The sequence below is a fragment of the Sinohyriopsis cumingii genome, chromosome 9 (assembly GCF_028554795.1).
Source record: "Sinohyriopsis cumingii isolate HCF-2022 chromosome 9, ASM2855479v2, whole genome shotgun sequence".
NCBI lineage: Eukaryota > Metazoa > Mollusca > Bivalvia > Unionida > Unionidae > Sinohyriopsis > Sinohyriopsis cumingii.
In genome coordinates, this window is record NC_142969.1 from 10,132,915 (window position 1) to 10,152,175 (window position 19,261).

Here is a 19,261-nt window from a genome sequence, read left to right on the forward strand (position 1 = left end):
CCTCTTCCTCTACTGTCAAAGTCATCGACGAACACTTAGATCGTGCCAGTTGGGAGGCTTTGTATCTTCGCCATCCCTTTAACATGCTCATTGCTGGACCTAGCGGTTCAGGCAAAACCGAATTCGTCAAACGTTTGATCGAACATAAACATCATTTGATCGATCGGCCCCCTCAACGGATCGTGTGGTGTTACAAAGAGTGGCAATCGGCGTACAACCTCTTGCGTGAAAGTCAAGGCGATTCCATCGTGTTTGTGGAAGGCATTCCTAAAGAAGACGATGGCATCGTCTCTGACTCCCGTCTAACCCATTTGGTCATTTTCGACGACATGTTAGGAGAAGACGAAGAAGAAATTAAATTGTGGTTTACGCGCAAAGGGCATCACCGTAATGCCAGTGTCGTTTACATCACCCAAAATTTGTTTCAACAAAGTAAAGCCCATCGCACCATCAGTCTCAATGCACATTACGTGGTCTTGTTTAAAAGCCCTCGAGATAAATCGCAAGTGCAAGTCTTAGCCAAACAGTTAGGAACGCCTTGGCTGACTCAGGCGTACGACGATGCCACTCAAACTCCACACGCCTATTTACTCGTCGATTTGAAACCTACGACTCCCGAGGATTTGCGATTTCGTACCCACTTGTTTCACCACTGGTGCCAAGACGGAGGGCCTGTCCTGTACACGTCTCCGTCCTCGACTTCATTTCACTCCCCATGAAAAAAATCTATAAAAACCTCAGACCCTTTTTCGTCTGTCTCACACAGTGTGAACATGACGTCCCTTCAGTCGCATCTTCCCGTCAAATTGATTCGTGCCTTGTATGGCATCAGTCGAGAAAAAGATCCACAAACACGAGCTCGTGTCTTAGAAGCTAGTCTCAAAGAAGTCTTACGATGGTTCACGGTGACGGCACGTCAATTACTCCAAGGAATCATTCAGATTCCTCATCAAACCCAACGCTTTTTCGATCGAAACAAAGTCGCTTTGGTCCAACTGGCCGATCCCCGCATCGACACTCAAACCAAAAAACAAATCATTTTGAAACCTGGAGGGAGCGGTACTCTAGGAGGGGTCATCAATCGCTCACTCTTAAGATGGGATCCTAATGCCCCCAAAGTTATCCCCAAGACAAAAGTTAAACGAAGCCCCAAGAAGAAAAAGAAAAAGACAAAGTCCCCAAGAAGAATAACTTCTCCAGTGGCGGGACCCTCCTCTTACCAGACACCACCCCGAAAAAAGAAAAGAAGCCCCCAGAGAAAGAAACAGAGAAAAAGTCCTCAGAAAAAGAAAAGTCCACAGAAGAAAACTAGTCGCAAGAGAGGCACTGCGGCCAGGACGCAGCCTTACACTCGCAAACCACGACCTGCCACAGCGTCTCCGACAGCCTCACGTTTGTCCACTTCTCCGTTGATGTCACCAGGAACTGAAGAGTACTTGGAGACGTTGATTACACCAAGAACTTCTCCGTTGATGACCCCCAAAAGAACTTCCCCAGTGACAGGACCTTCCAATTTAGCGGCAGTGGCTGCTGCTCACAAATTACCTTCTCCCAAAATCAAAGTCCATGAAAGATCGGGCATGTTACAAAGTTTACTGGATTTGTCCAAGCAAGAACTGGCTCGATTTAGTCCGTTGCGTACCCCTGCACGACGTGTCATGCCTGTCCTCAAACTGATACGCCGTAAAGACAATCAGTGGCGACGCGTTCCAGTATAAAAAAGGCCTGTGACCAAGTAGGGTATCAGTGTTCTTTTGGTGCTCCTAAAGATTCAAAGATGTCACCCTTCAGAAAACCCCAAGGAAAGAAAAGGAAAGGACTGCCACCACGTTTAGCCAAACATGGGGACCTGTTATCTGTCCTGTCCAAAGCATCTCCACCCCTACGAAAAAAACTCATTCAAACGGCCTCCAAAGAGGTCATCGATACCGTCTGCGAATGTTGTTTGAACGTTTTGAAAGGCACGATCCCTTTGTCCAAACACCAGAAACAATGCTTAGGCAAACATCGTCACGTTCTTCGCCAAATGGTTCAAAAGAAAATTCCCATTCGTCAAAAAAAGAAGATGTTGGTTCAACGTGGAGGCATTTTGCCTCTCTTGTTAGGCCCCATACTGAAAGGAGTCTTGGGAACCATGTTGGGAGGACTGATGGGAGCAAGATAAAAAGGCCTTCGAAAGTCCCAAGATCTCAGAATCGACCCCTGACAACCCCATGGAAGGACGAAAACTAGCTTTAATGCCTTACAAACGATGGATGGAATACCATCGGTGGCAAGAACAACGCACCCCGCATTTACCTCCCAATCCCAATTTGAGCGAGATGTCCCAGTTACAACACGAATTGCAGTCCTTGATGGATCGCCAAGATTTGTCCAAAACAGAAAAATCGCAAAAGTACGGTCAACTCTTGCAACGACTGCAACTCTTTCACCAGAAAGCTTTAGACGAAACAGCTTTACCCACTCTAAAAGATTTTAAGACCTTGATGAAAAGTCCAGCACCATCATCATCATTACCACCACTACCATCCCCAAGGGTCACCAGAGATGCTACCCCACAAAGACCTGAGGAAGAAGAGATGCGCGAAGTGTTTCAAACACCGTCAGCAGCTCCCATTTCGAGTAAGATTGCAGCATCCTTATTGACCCCGTCCCCCACACCCCAACGAGAAGAAATGAAAGCTTGGGTTAAAAAGATGATGTCCACGCCTCCTTCGACAGAAGTGAAAAAGAAAGAAGGGAAACCAGAAGCGAAAAAAGAAAAGAAAACCAAAGCCATTCCATTGCCACCTCCACCTCCACCACCACTACCTTCGACTTCTACTCCCGTAGCCCATCGGACACGTAAATCCGTTTCCAAACCACCCTTTCATCCCACCCAAAGTAGCATCACCGAAGAGTGGGTGACTTATTAACACACACAAAAAATGGAAAAAGTCTTAGCCAGCATTTACTACGATCCCTCGCATGCTGCAGGTTACGCAGGAGTTCAAAAATTGTATCGTGCTGCCAAAACCCGACTGAAAAGTCTCCGTTTACCTCAAGTGCAACGATGGTTACAAGAACAAGCTACCTACACTTTACACAAACCCATTCGACGCAAGTTTGCCAGAAGTCGCACCCGAGTGGAAGGCATCGATCATCAATGGCAAGCCGATTTAGCCGATGTCTCTCATTTGGCCAGCTACAATCGCGGCTACAAATATTTGTTTTGTGTCATCGACGTCTTTTCCAAATTTGCCTGGGTCGTGCCCTTGACTTCCAAATCCAGCAGCGAGTTAGTGCGAGCCCTGCAACGAGTGTTGAAACAAAGCGGTCGTCACCCTCTTCGATGGCAAACGGACAAAGGCACCGAATTTCTGAACCAAGCTTTCCAAAAAGAATTAAAGAAACGTGACATTCATTTTTTTACCACCGAGAATCCCGAAACCAAAGCCAGCATCGTGGAACGTTTTCAACGCACTTTGAAAGAACGCATGTGGAAATATTTTACGCATCACCACACTTTGAAGTACATCGACATCTTACCGCACCTGGTGCAAGCGTACAACCAATCTTACCATCGAAGCATCGGACGTGCCCCGCAAGACGTGACTCCCGACAACGAAGTGCTGGTGTTTGAGCGCCTGTTCGGTACGTCCCCGACGAGGGCTGTCCCTAAGAAAAGTGGAGAGTTGACCGTAGGAGATTGGGTGCGCATTGGCAAAACCAAACGCACTTTCGACAAAGGTTACTTACCTAACTGGACGACCGAATTGTTTCGCGTCACTGGACGAGTGCATGGCCGTCATCCTGCCGTCTATAAATTGGAAGACATGAACGGAGAAGTACTCAAAGGAACGTTTTATTTGCCCGAGTTACAACGTGTGACCAAAAAAGAAGACGACGTGTACGACATCGAAAGCATTCTCGAACACAGAACCCGTAAAGTGGGCAAACGACGTGTCAAAGAAGTCAAAGTACGTTGGAAAGGATATCCACCCAGTTTCGATTCTTGGATCGACGCTTCGCAAGTCATCGACTATAAAAAGAAGAAGTGACCATCATGCCCTTTCACACATCAGACGCAGCTACGTCGACCACTCCTTCTTCCCCTAGTTCTTCTGTGCAAGATTTACAAAAACAACCCTTGTGGGTGTGGTGTGGAGAATGTGTGCCTAAAACGCAAATCGTCTTTTTCTGCCAAATCTTCGTGGTGTATTGTGTCATCGGGGCAGCCATCGCCAATTTGAGTTTGCAACAAGGACACAAACAATTGTGGACCATTTTATTGAGCAGTTGCATCGGTTACCTGCTTCCCAATCCCTCCCTGAAATTCTCCTCAAACGGGAACGTTGTGTCCAGTGTCAGTGCCAGTCACCACTCCAGCAACCACAACCAGAACCCCATTTTGGGCGGAGACACGCCTCTGACGTCCACTAACCCCTCGGACAGCCACAGAACTCTGGAATTATGAGTCACCAAAACCAATTTTACTTAACTTTACCCAGTGACAGTTCCATGGAGGTGTTTCCCAACAACACGTTGTGCTGTTACACGGCCAAATTACCTCAAGCCATCCCCTTAGATCACGAAGCCCATTGGGAAGTGGCTTTAGTGGAAATGATTCACCCAACCCAAGTCCAAAATATCATTGCCCAGCAAAATTGGTTTAAGGTGGAAGTTCATGACAAACAATTGCAAGAGGAGTTGGATAAGACTAGTAGCACATATACCAATAAAACCTATGATGACAAACTTAAAACGTGGACCTACAACTTGTCCATTCTCCCAGGCTATTATTTCAGTGGTCATCATTTGGTCAGCGCCATAGCCTCCAGGTTTAATGGCGTGTTCCATAAAGCTTTGAGTAATGTCCAAAAAAGTGTCACCCTGGAATACCACAAAATAGCTCGTCGCTTTCTGATGAAATTTTCTGAGGGGTCCAAAAAATTCATGTCTTTCATATTTTGTCCTGAATTGTTTGACATATTGGGTGGTGACACGGAGCTGAGGAAGATGGGAGAACAAAAAAAAAGCCCCGAATTGCCAGTCATTTCCGACAACGATATTTTTGCGAGGTATTTTCGTTTCCCGGTAGAACTGAACCAAGGACTGAATTTGATCTTTGTGTATTCCGATGTGGTGGAATACAATGTGGTGGGACACACCTCCGTGCCGTTACTGCGTGTCATTCCTTTCAAAGTGGATTCTGCCACAAACGCTGACGAGGAAGGTGGAAACACTTACCACGTCCACCGCGAATTTGTCCATCCTCACTATTTACCCGTCAGCAAGTCGTATTTGGACACGGTCAACATTACTATAAAAGGAGATTTGGGACAAAATATTCCATTCACCAAAGGAAAAGTCACGGTGAAACTCCATTTTCGAAAACGGTTCTCTCACGACTCGTAAGTAAGTCATGTATCCAGTGTACCAAGGGGTGGCTCGACAGCGAGGACACGGTTTAGGAGACATGTTAAAATCGACCTTTCGTTCGGTGGCCCCGGTGTTGAAACCGATGGTGACACGAGGATTGCACGCCTTGAAAGATGCAGCACTGACACAAGGCAAAGAATTTCTCCAAAATGTCATCATCGACAAACAAAACCCTAAAGAAGCCTTCATGAGGGCAGGCAAAAATGTCTTGCTGCAAACGGGCAAAGACATTTTGGGCCGACGAGAGACACCTATAAATGCCCTGCACGCTACCGAGTCAAGCATTCAGCAAGGACAAGGCAGAAAGAGACGACGAAGAAGAAAACACCCTTTCACCAGACTTCAAGCGAGAAAGGCCAAGAAAAGAAGAACCGTTCGAGACTTAGACGTTTTCGATTATTGAGACACAGAGAAAAAATGATGCACCGAGAGTCTTGCGCTTGTTCCAAGACGGAACTGGATCTGTTTGCCATGCCCCCCACCATGATGACCATGCAAGAATCCCAATGGGTGGAATTTCATCCCGTCTCCTCATTGACCGATTCCGCTCCCATCGAGTTTGAAATCAAAGGACAGCCCGAAGATTACATCGATCTGAATAGCAGTTACTTGTACTTGAAAGTCCAAGTTCTAGAAAAGGATGGTAGTGGAGTAGAAGACACTGACGAAATAGCTCCCGTCAACAATTTCATGCATTCCTTGTTCAGCTCAGTGGATTTGTACTTGAATAACAAACTAGTCAGCAGCAGCATAGATACATACCCTTACCGTGCCTACCTGGAAAATCTCTTGACGTACGGAACAGATGCCAAGGATACCCATCTCAATGCTTGTGTGCTGTGGGAACCTGACGAAGCGGGCAAGTTCGACGTAATAGATGGAAGCAATTCCGGCTTTGAGGCAAGAGAAAACAAAATCTTAAACAAGAAAAGTTTAGAACTGATGGATCGTTTGCATTTGGACATGTGGTTGCAAGAGAAATATTTGCTGAACGGGGTCAATGTTCGCTTGAGACTGAATCGCAGCAGTGCCACTTTCCATTTGCAGGCTGCTGATCCTGCTAAGGCTCCTAAAAGCATAATCCAAGAAGCCAAACTCTACGTACGACGCGTAGAAGTGTTACCCAAAGTGGGTAACGACATCAGTCAAACGTTGAGCAGAACGACCGCCAAGTATCCCATACGACGTGTGGAAGTGAAAACCTTCACCATTTCTGCTGGACTGCAATCCATAACCGAAGATCATCTGTTTCAAGGACAGCTACCCAAGCGTTTAATCCTTGGTATGGTCCTGAATTCAGCCTTCAACGGAGCCATCAAAGAAAATCCTTTCAACTTTCAACACTTTTTAGTGAAGAAAATCGAAGTCAGTAGGGATGGCAAGACCTTGTGTACCCGACCTTTCGAACCTGACTTTGGCGATGCGAAGAATTACTTGAGATCGTACTTGTCCCTGTACGAAGCCACCGGCCAGTTAGGAACCAACACCAGTCACGGCATTGAGTACGAAGATTATGCAGGAGGCTATGCTTTGTGGGCTTTCGATTTCACTCCAGACCAAGGCAGCGACGAAGGACATTTCCACCCTATAAAATCTGGCCAGATTCGTGTGGAACTTCAGTTTGCAGAAACACTGAAACAGACAGTGAACGTCATCCTGTATGCAGAATTCGATAATACCATAGAAATCAACAGTTTGAGAGAAGTCATTCTAGATTATTAGAAACCATGGAAGACTGTTATCCCTCTTTACCTAGTGGAGAAAGTTTGGAGATGGAATGTGAGGAGACTATGGAAGAAGAAGTGATCATGATGAAATCGAGATGGCCAGAACAAGAAGCCCATTTAGTCTCCTGTTTTGCCAAACACTTGGTCGACAAAATAACAGAATTGATCAAGAAAAATTGCTATGGATGTCAAAACGATCATCCCAGTCAAATTCAACACGATAAATGCCTGATGTTAAGTCAAGAAGAAAAATTGGACGAGTATCTGGACGAAGCTTGGAGTCTCATCTCGAACAAAGACGTGTTGCACCAGTGGTATAAAGACTTGCGTGAACATTCTTGTCCACCATTAACCACTCAAGAGATCCATCGTATCGAAGCTCTCCTGAATCAGAGTGAGGAAACAGAACGAATAACCGTTTATTCGTCAGACATTTTCAAGCAAAAAGTCAGGATCGAATTGACGACTTATTATTACCTGTGAAGAAAAAAACACAAATCAATGGATACCTGGGAACTTTATTACCTTTTGAACCACAGTTCGTATACGTCTTCTTGGAATCCTGTCGTCTGTGCTAAAGATGAACTCCCTCATCGCAAACCTAAAGACCATCAAGCTTACGTGATCAACACGGACGACAGTCATCTCCCAGGAACCCACTGGGTAGCCGTCTACTTTCCTCAAGAAGGATGTGTGGAATATTTCGATTCGTACGGATTGCCCCCTTTGGAAGACGATATCATCGACTTTATGAGAAGAAATGCTCAAACCACCCGATTCAATAATGTGAAATTACAAGGCACAGATTCCTTGGTGTGTGGACAGTACTGTGTGTATTTTCTGCATCATCGCAGCCTGGGCTATTCCTTAGAACATTTAGTGACTCATTTTGATCCTCGTTCTTCTGCTAGAAATGATGTGAAAGTAGATCGATGGTTTTGTGACCATTATGCTTATCTTTTGTCTCAAGCTAGGAAACGTAGTGTCCATCAATGGCCTAATGATTTCCAACAGTGGAAATCACAATTTCATTCACAACGTTGTCAGCCCTGTTCAAAGTAGTTAGTAATTGAAGAAAAAAAATGTTTGTAATTTGAAAAAATTGTTTGATGTTATAGTGTTGGATTATTGTTAAAAATGTTGTTGTTTAGTGTTAAGTGATTTTTGAATAAAAAATGTTGTGTTTTGAAAAAATGTCTTTGTCTTTTGTTTAGCTAGAAGAATGTTGGATTGATGCTCTTTCATTTCTTACTATCCCTCTCATGAACGTTGCGGCTCGAAAAAACCGTGTGGGGGATGTTTTCCTTCACGTCCGCGCTTTAACTTTAAGAACCGGTTTGTTCCCAGTCTAGCCATCCATTGTCGACTCATCCTCCTAAGAAGATGTGCTCCAAACTAGCTAAGCTCAACTAAGCCTACGTGAATCTGCATAGGGTCAGACACAGTCTGATACCGAAACCAGAAGAAATAGAGAATGTGAGAATGTTAAAAATCACTGAAGACCTGATAGAAGAGCTCTTCAGAGAAGAAATGAACAGGGAGAAAGAAGAATGGACAGAGAAGTACAGACTTCAGAGACAGCAGCAACAGCAGCAACAACAGCAACAGCAGCAGCAGCAACCTGAAGCTGACAGAGGCTTTGTCGATTGTCGTATCGACACCAAAGAATTCTTCTTCTCTTTCCGAAGAAGCAGACCTATCGCCAGAAAGTCTATCCTCAGAGGACATCGCATTCTTAGAAACTAAAAAAAGAATGCCATAGCAAAACAAAAAAACAGCCCTTTTCAGGGCTACCCAATACTCTAGAAAAGAAATAACTATTAATTTGCCAATGTGTGTAGGTAGAGTAGTGTGAAAATAAACACTAACTCTTTCTTAAAAAATGTGAGGGTATGTGTTTGTGTGATTGTGTTTGTAAGTGATAAAGTAGGTTGGTGTGGATAGTAGATTAAAATGATGTTTGATTTTTTGGGCTGCTTGAGGTGTATATTTGGTGATGGGTAGAATAAAAAGTGAGTGAGTGTTTCTTTTAGGTCCGCGCGTTGTTGTTGTTTTTTGGTCATGATCTAGGTAAGATGAATTTTATGTTTTTAGGGGATGTTTTCCTTCACGTCCGCGCTTTCAGTATAAATTGAAAGTCGTTCGGCAGTCCAGCTACCCTTGTTGATTGATCAACACCAAAAAATGAACACGAGACTTGAGAAACTGTTGGAGCTTCATGTGCATCTGGAATATGCCAGGCGCATATTAAATGAACTGGCCGCGGAAGCCATTGTCGAGGAGGGAAGAGAGAAGATATAAAGAAGAAGAGGAAAGAAGATACAAAGAGGAGGAGAGAAGATACAAAGAAGAGGAGGAGGAAAAGGAGAGAAGAAATTTCAAAATCCCAGAGAGCGAAAATTGGGATTCTGAAGCGACATATCCTGCCTCTGCTCTCTCCCCCCAAAAGGTAAAAAGTAACTGGGGGATAAGATGCGTATGTGGCGCCAGGCCTGGAAGGTGCCACCATTAACCAGGTGTCCATGAAGTTCCAAACAAAACAGCCCTTTTCAGGGCTACCCAATACTCTAGAAAAGAAATAACGATCAATTTGCCAATGTATGTAGGTAGAGTAGTGTGAATATAAACACTAACTCTTTTTTATAAAAATGTGAGGGTATGTGTTTGTGTGATTGTGTGTTTGTGTTTGTAAGTGATAAAGTAGGTTGGTGTGGATAGTAGATTATGGGTTTCTTAGAGTATGTGAAGGGTATAGTTGGGGTTATATTATATAAAATGAAAAAGTAGGGGGATGTTTTCCTTCACGTACGCGCGTTGATGGGTCATGATCTAGGTAAGATTAATTTTATGTTTTTAGGGGATGTTTTCCATCACGTCCGCGCTTTCACTATAATAACCCACAGTATTCGTCGTTCAAACCATTCTGCAAAGAATAAAAAGAAGATGGCGTCAAACCAAATGGACAAAATACAAACCTTGCAAGACGTTTTAGACAACTTAGGAATAATGGAACAGATGCTATTAAGACTGGTTGAAGACCATTATTCCTATAGTCCCCATCGTGTGAAGATGGAAATTAATAACTTAAGGAAAGCAAAGGACAAGATTAGTGGTGTCATGAAAGAGATCAAGGAGGAGAAGGAGGATGAAGAGGAAAGAATAAGAATACGCAATTGGAACGAAAAAATTGAAAAAGAAGAAGAAAATGAAAAGAAGAAGAAAGAAGAGGAGGAAGAGAAGAAAGAAGAGGAGAAGAAAAAAAAGAAAGAGAAGAAGAGTGTAGGAGATAAAATAAGAACTTGGTGGAGGAAAAGAAGAAATTAGAAGCAGAAGAAAACCCAAAGGCCCTTTTCAGGGCCAGCCATATTTCTCGAAAAGAGATAGTCTTTGAATTGCCTACCCCTTTTTTTTAAAAAATTTTTTTAAAAAAAAATCCCATGTTAAATTCCCCTTGTCCGTAGATTGTCCCACGATTTATTCCCATGTTAATTCCCCTTGTCCGTAATCTGACCCACGATTTTTCGCCATGTTAAATTTCCATTGTCCGTAATCTGACCCAGGGGTCCCTGTAATGCTAATTCCCATTGTCCGTAATGTATCCCCTTTAACTACTAATGTTTGATTATCCAGAGCATATAATGAAATAGAAAAACAATGCAAATTAAATATACATATCATTAGAGTAACCAGGTTTTTCACTTGCTTCAGCATTAATGGGTTTGTTGTCTTTGGTCCAATGTGCAAACATTGGGAGGAGTTGCATAAATGGTTAGTAACCTTTTTCAAGTAGTAAGCCAAAGCAGTTCTGAATAACCTAAAATCAAAATATGTGATTATTTGTTTCTTTTATGATAATACATTGTCTCCGCTGAAATTAATTTTGTTTTCTTAGTGTTTCTTAATCGAACGTTGTCCACGCATTGTGGTTAATATCTGTCTTTATAACGTCTGAGCATCTGATAAAATTGACACAAGAAGCATCATCGTAATCTTTATTCTCAATATATTACCTACTTTGTCCTATTTTGTGCTCTAAAAATGTCTTATCGTACTGGCACTGACAGACACTGTTTATCAGTATTTACAATAACTCGGACAGATCAAACTAGATGAGTATTTGTCTTCTCATGATGAGACTTAGTCTGCACTCTGCGGGTGATATAGATTTTTAGTGCCTCTATATTGGACTTTGTCCACAAAACGCAATTGCTGTGCGTCCATTTAACTCATTTTATTGTTGCTCCTGTATACAAGTTTTGCTTTAAACCAAATTGAAAGAAATCACTGTATTGCTTCAATTGTTGCAGAATCCAACGATATTGGTGATTGTGAACCCCATGTTACTAAACAAAAAGAAGAATCCATCACCACCAATCACATATATGAATTACACGTTTGAGTCTGGTATGTTTTGTAATAGTTTTGCCATGTTTTCTTTTGCCTCTTGTTGTTTTGCTCTTCTAGATTTAGTATGTAACTTAGCTGCGTACAATATTCAGATACAGCTGAATCAGATATTCTCGTTTAAATCTGATAAACGACAACCAAATTACTGATTGCAAATCAAAGTATGTTTTTATTCAGTCTAGCCTTTCACTAAAATATAACACCATATCTTTCTTGTAAGAAGAAATATATACATCTCTTAGATTGTTTTTCGAATATATGAAACTTACATAATTTCATCAACTATCAAAGCTATACAAGGACTCAGTACGACGAGCTCCAGAGTTATATTCAATTTTGTAAGCACCTAACACAATATATACTTTCTGGAACGCCTTCGTGCATAGATTCACGTTGGCCCATAATCAGTCAAGTAATTGTTTTGTTCTTTTCCTTTCAGGCATTTCCAGTCATGCTCTAATGAAATTTTAACATCGATGCACGTCAAGTTAAAGGGAACAGAAGCAACGACATTGTTCCTAATTTGAAATAATTGTCATCTGGTAAGGTTATTTTATATTCAGACAGCAGATGTCCTATTGGAAATAAATATGTAATTTATACACTGAGTTTGCTAACTCTAATGTCTTGGTGTCTATCAAATGTATTAGCAACGATCCCACGATCAGCTGTTGCCATATACACAGATCAGTTTAACTGATTCTACTAAAATCTCATGTTACACCATGATATGATTCTTTTTCATAGAGATATCATTCTCAATTTTTAAATTGCAGCTTTCAAAAATATTGATTGGTCTGTATTTAAAATAATCGTGTACAGTCTTGTAATCTAAATTCCCCTTCGATGAAATCGGTGAGTTAATATATTTAATTGTGGAGGACCAGGTTTTGTTTTGATTTTTCTTCTTTTTTAGATCCATTTGTTTTTATTTAGATTAGAGCGACCTATTTTAAATTTAGATTTTCGTTCTATGTTTAGTTTTATTTCTAATTTGTTCATTTCCGCTGTCGTATTATCACATTGATCTAAAATTCGGGAAAACAATATCTGTATTTCTAATATTTTGTATTAATTTGCTTTTGCATTCTCCTTTATGACCTAATATCATATATATTTGTAACATATTTATTACGATTTGTACCTTTCATCTGTCTCGTTTAATTTAAATTACTGCTAACCAAGACCTCAGTTAAAACAAGATATCCAAAATATGTATATCATAATGATGTGAAATTTATACTGACTCTTATGTCATCCAGCTGGTGTTAAGAAGGCTTCCAAAATCAACTTATTTTGTGGTTCATGGTGTTATTAGTGCCTTAAAACTAATAATGATGCACACATTGTTCTGAACTATTGCATAGTTGTTGGAGTATTTGTGTGAATCGCTGTTACGCATTCTTTAAATGAAATTTGAAAAAGTTTGAATTTTTTACATATTATATAAACGTCTTTGTGCTTATATAAACGTCTATGTACTTATATAAATGGCTATGTGTTTATATAAACGTCTATGTGATTGCCATCGATCTCTATGTTGCTAAGGTCTCAGATGACAGAGACATTTAGGTTGTATTTACCTTTTTGTGTGGTGTGTTGTTGCCTGTTAGTTTTAAACAAAGATAACACCAACTTCATATTTTGTTTGTATATTGTCTCTTTCCATTTCCTCTGTTATGTCATATACTACGCAGTTAGATTATTGCCTACACTAGCCATATTATCACGGTTTCATGCGTACAGTTTCTTTTGTTTAACTGTAATAATTTCGTGTGTACATTTAAACTCTTCGATGGTCTAATTTTCAATAGCGACACGGTTAGAAAACGTATTTTTTTTTGTCAGAAACTGGAATGGTATGAGCTCTTTTGATACAGTTATCTATGTATTGTGCTTGAGCCGTCTCTTTAGAAAAGAGGTGTATTTGACACCTCATTGATTGTAACTCAATAATGTTTTCTAAATGGTTGACAAATGTTAAACAATTCATTACATCATCTTCATTGCATGAGTACATACTTTATAAATTTGATTTTATAGGTCTTCAAAATCATTTATTTCATCTTGTGCTCATATCATTTTATTTTTCGTATAAATATAACACTTGTTTGTGAAACATACCATCAGCATCTGCTCACAGTATATTGTTAAGCATGTATACTACGAAACTAACTCGAATTAATTGTCTGATCTGAAATAATCCATGGCAAAGTTGGGAATGTATCCCTTTGAATAAACTTGTTTCTATTTTCAGATTATTGCTGTTTCTTCTGAATTCCTATTTAAAGTTAAAAATTCATCAGTTGTCAAACAACTAATTAGATTGATCCCTACATTTTACCTAATACTCTTTCCTTACCCGTTGCAACTGGAGTCGTTCAAGTTAACGTGTGAGGAGCGTTTTCTAAACCCCTCACTAAGCGTTTTTAATACTGCACTCCATTTTCTGGTTTCATTTTCAGTGAAATACCTTTAATTTATAGTTTTAAGTTCCATGATTGAGACGTAGTGTACTCAGTGTTTACATGCTCCAAAGAATGTTAAAATTATTTCATTTTGTGGAATACTTAAATCTCATCATACTCTGTCTTTCGGACTGGTCCTTCTCGTACGAAACGTGGACCTTTCAAAATCGAAACCCCTACGGAATTGTGTATAGATCGTTTAATTAACCATTCTTTCAAGTCAACATATTTTAGGGGTATTTTGTGCATTGTCCACTTTCTTGATCAGTGTTTGGGTACGCAACTGAATTTTCATGATCGGAATGATATTAATGCATAGTTGCATTCGATAAATCATTTCTGAATTATAGCAGGAGCTCTTTGTTCATGACTGTAATGTTCGTGCCATCAGTTTGTGTTGAATAAAACATTTCCCTTTATTTATCAACTGAACAAAGAGACTCGAACTTGGTCAATTCATAATCCGCCTGAATAATTCAGATCGTAGATGACGCATTGGCTCTTCATGAAGGGGTCCTTTCTTTGTTTTGGTTGTTTGAAATCGGTATGGTATTACTCTGTGTTCTTCCCAAAACGGTACATCCTCTTTTAAAAGCATCCTGCATTTCTCTGTTCGCAAAAAACGTAAATTTAGTTTTAGAATTTAGTGGAAATACCTATATGTAATTTTTTTAACAAACGACTTGACTGGGAGCAGCAGAGGGGGGGAACAGACCAAAACAGTTTTACAAGTAACCCCTTCCAGGAAACTATTCCTCGATAGAGGGCTTATTTCGACGAAATAAACCCTTCTATTCAGATCATAGAATAAAAAAAATGTCCCCAAAAATTCGGAGAGACTCTCCTCGAGAAATTTTTCGAATTTCCAGGGGAAAATGCAATACATTTCCGCTGGCAACTTGGTTTACTTCAATAAATCTGAAACAGTTTTCGTGGCGGGGTCGTCATTGAAAAATCCATGGGTCGGGTCCAGCCCCCCCATCTGCTGCTGTGAGAAAACATTTTTATGTTAACCATACAATGTATCAAGTCCGATACGGTATCGTGTCCGCGGGTCGTGTAAATTTATTGTCACAAATCCGTGCTGGTTTCTTTGAGCGTGACTAAAGAAATTCTTAAACTTATTAATATCCATATCGCCGCTACACCAGGTTTGATGAATATTTCTCAGCGTATGAACATCAACTCCATTAAACACAGCAAGAAGATTACAGTTATCCCTGATTACTTTTGGTATTTGTGTGTAACGTTGAGTAATATAAATGACATCGGTGTTTTTATGACGACCCCGGGAAAATATTCTTGCAGGATTTTTTTGCTTGTCCAGCATCACATCATCATACACTACTAGGTTATTTATTTCCCCGTTAAGGTCTTCAACGCTGGGAGCTTCTTCGATATCAGTGATAAATTCAACTACTTCCTCGCCGTCTTCACTCAGCGCTTTTGCACTCTCATTAAAATCTTTTATAACATTATAGCATCGCTGATCATCTACAGATGGTGCTACCAAATACAGCTTATCCCACTTCATCCACTTCATTATCATGTTCAACAGCAGTTGCGTTTTACCCGATCCTGACGGTCCTATGATGATCATTCTGATAGAGTTTGGTAGCACTGAATTATGCTTAACTGGCTCCTTTCTTCGCGTCGCAGAAAAATCTGTAATTTCCATTTGTATATAAGGAATAATAATTATGGATTTATATTGTGTGAAGTGCCGGGCACGAACCCCTACAAACGACATAACAACCATTACAACCAAAAATAACAGACAAGCACTTTCTGGTAAGTGTGCGCGATGTGGCACAAAAAAATTTAGATTTCAAAAAAAAAGCGAGAATTTAGCGGAGGTGACATTGCAGCCAAACTTGGAAAGCTCCCCGGAACTCCCTGGGCAAAGTATCCCGGAGAAAAGCATCTCCCAGGATACAATTACTGCGGTCCAGGGACACGACTAGATATCAGACTTGATGAACAATCTAAACCAAAACCGGGAGAGTATCCGATAAACGCTATCGACGCAGCGTGTCACATACATGATGTTGCTTATCGAAGTAAAGATCTACAAGACAGGCATATCGCGGATGTGAAATTAATTCATGCACTAAGCGCCATAAAAAATAAATCATTTAAGGAGTCACTCGCTAATTGGTTAGTAAGATCAGCGATGAAATCTAAATTAGCATTAGGCGCTGGATAATTAATAACAATGGAAGCATTTCCAATGCAAGCGATTTATTATTCCCCAATCGGATACTGGAGAGGTAACTCAGCAATTAATAAACTCGCCAACGCGGCATCAGTAACACGCGAGGTTGCCAAAAAATGGCTGTCAAAACAAGCAATATGGCAAATCTACTTACCACCACCTCGACAAATCAACTTTGCACATTTTGATGTTAGTGTGCCCAATGAAGTTCATCAGGCTGACATACTATTCCTGCCTCATGATACTGTCCGTAGAAAAACATACAAATACGCGCTAACAGTAGTTGATGTTGCTAGTAGATACAAAGAAGCAGAACCGTTAGCGACTAAAACAGCCGCTGAAGTTGCCTCTGCGTTTAAACGAATTTATCAGCGAGGACCTCTAAGCTGGCCCCGATTATTACAAGTTGATCCTGGTAAAGAATTTCAGGGCGCGGTATCATCACTGACAAAGCAGCATAACGTTGTTATACGACGAGGGCATACTGAAATTCATCGGGATCAGGCAATTGTTGAGCGATTTAATAGAACACTCGCTGAGAGATTATTCGGATACCAGTACGCGAGGGAATTCATTTACGATACGAGATCTCGTGAATGGGTTGCAAGACTGCCAAACGTGATAGCCGCACTGAATAATGAAATTACCAGAACAACAAACATGAGACCTGTAAATGCAATCACAAAAAAATATATACCCCGCGTCAGTGAACGCGGACATGTTTCAACGCAGCCAGGGACGCTAGCGTCCCCACTGCTGGGTAATGTCACCGTTAGGTATTTATACGAACCAGGCGAACTAGAAGGAGGAAAAAAAAGAGCAACCGATCCCACATGGAGTGTTACTACACATAAGATATCCAGCATAACAAGATCAACTGGGAGAAACGCAATCTACAGATTAGATTCAACTGCTCCTCAGCGTGGATTCACACGCGAGCAACTTCAGGTGATTCCCACGGATACACAATTACCACCCCGATCACTAAAGTGATCCGCACCAAAGTGATCCGCACTAAAGTGATCCGCACTGAAGTGATTCAATCATTTAAATAACTGCAGCAACCCCCCTGCGTCGGTTACACTCAAGACAGGTCAACATCACATTTTCACGTGTATGACCAAGGCTACTATCTATTCTATCTACGGTAAATTGTCTTGGGTCGTTTTTCGAATACTGCCACAGCAATAAACAATTACAACTCGCACAGTGATTATTCTGCTGTTGTTGTAATTGTATTACAAATTCAACATCCAAACTTTGTTTGGGATCAAACTCTCTACCATTTTTTTTGTCGCTCTGTTTGTAACCGGCTAATTTCTTTCTTATTGTATCATCAGCGATTGATCTGTTGATGCTGTCGTTGATAACATCATCTAATACAATTCTTTGTAACTGAGCTATCCTTCTTACTCTTGACACGGCTAAATAAACTAAATTTGACCACTCGATGCGATCATCAACAATCCAAACTGTTGTATCTGAAATAGTTAGTCCCTGCGAACTGTGGATGGTCATAGCGTATCCTAGCGTCCACGGGGATTTGCTCATTTTCAGTGCCTGTTCGACAGCATCAACATCAACGATAACAATATCATTTAATACTAAATTTTGTTTTTCCGATTTTCCTGGAATATCAACATCAATATTCTGCAATCGCGTATCAGCTGGTCTATAACACAACGGCACTGGCAACATGGGAAATTTCTTCTGATGTAACTGAAATAACCGCTGCTGAAGTGTGTCCCTGACTATCTTTCTACTTGCCACTATGAGATCACTTGGTTTCCACATTTTCCAAAAGTCGCTCAGCGAAGTCTCTGGAATTATTTCACGCATTATCTCACACTGGACTTTATTGGTTTGTAGCCTGATCAGTGTCTTAAACTCTTTCAGCGTTTCATCGAGTGCTCTGTGATCGTTAGTTATTTCCTCATAATAATCTACAAAAGTTTTCAGCCACTCGTGTGGAGATTCACCTGTAAATGGCGGTGGTTGACCATGATCGCCGCACATCACCACTGCGGTATTTTTCTTTAGCAACCAATCCAGAAACTGTTTTAATATATCTAACGGCACAGTGTCTATCTCATCCCAGATTATTTTCTCGGGAATATATTTCTTACCCATTCGTTCAGGTGTCCACGTGCCGCCGCTGTATTTGAAAAAACTGTGATACGTGCACGCGTTAACATCCCGTTGTCTCATCTCCCTGGCAAGTCTGTGTGTGGGAGTCAGCACGACCAAGTCAGAACCGCGAAATAATTCAATCGCCCGAGTTGTTTTACCAGAACCACCAGGGCCGTTCAGATAAACTGTTTTGTGTCTTGTAACAGGATCGTGCACCGGCGGAGACAACGAAACCGTCAAAGACATTTCTGCGCTGCGATACTCATCCACGATTTCAACGTCAGCTGATTCACAATATCCTTGTAACATTTCATTCTTTATTCTCCACGAGCCCCACGATGGATCATCCGATATAACATTATCCAACAGCGCTGAGTGTTTTTTATCAATATAAAATGAATCCGTTGCAACTCTCACTGCGACAACAGGGAATCTATTAATCATCGACAACAAATTTATGGATACATAAGCTAGCATCGAAGATCTCAAATGTGTGTACTGAGATGATTCTCCGTCGATATAACTAAAAACAGTCCCTAGTTTTTCCCCGTTTGACAGAAACACATCTTCGCGGTTACAGAACATGTTGTTCGTGGCTGCATCAGCGACAACAAGATCCAATTCAGTCTTGTCCATGATTAATCGACTGTGATGTTGTTTATGATCATACGCTCCACCTTGAGTGAATTTCCCTATTATTCTTCGTCCTAGATCTTTTGCTGTGCTTTCGTCATTTCTGAGTTTGTTTTTAAGTACTTCAGGAGCTTTCTTGATGATAGCGTCGATAGAAGTTTCCGGATGTTCTCGTGACCAATCTTCGATGACTTCTTCTAACGTAACCGGCGTTGGAGTTGGCAACCAAACTTCGGTTTGACGACAATAACATATAATCG

At 41.0% G+C, this 19,261-nt stretch overlaps 1 protein-coding gene across 2 annotated transcripts in view; it reads left to right on the forward strand.

Moving 5' to 3' along the window:
• Positions 1-19,261, forward strand: part of LOC149791253 (FMRFamide receptor-like) — a 549,532-nt gene that overhangs the window by 305,898 nt on the left and 224,373 nt on the right. For both annotated transcript variants that reach the window (XR_016423330.1, XM_089969739.1), the window contains exon 3: positions 11,995-12,097. The gene's annotated coding sequence lies outside the window, so the exon portion shown is untranslated. The remainder of the gene's footprint in view (positions 1-11,994; positions 12,098-19,261) is intronic.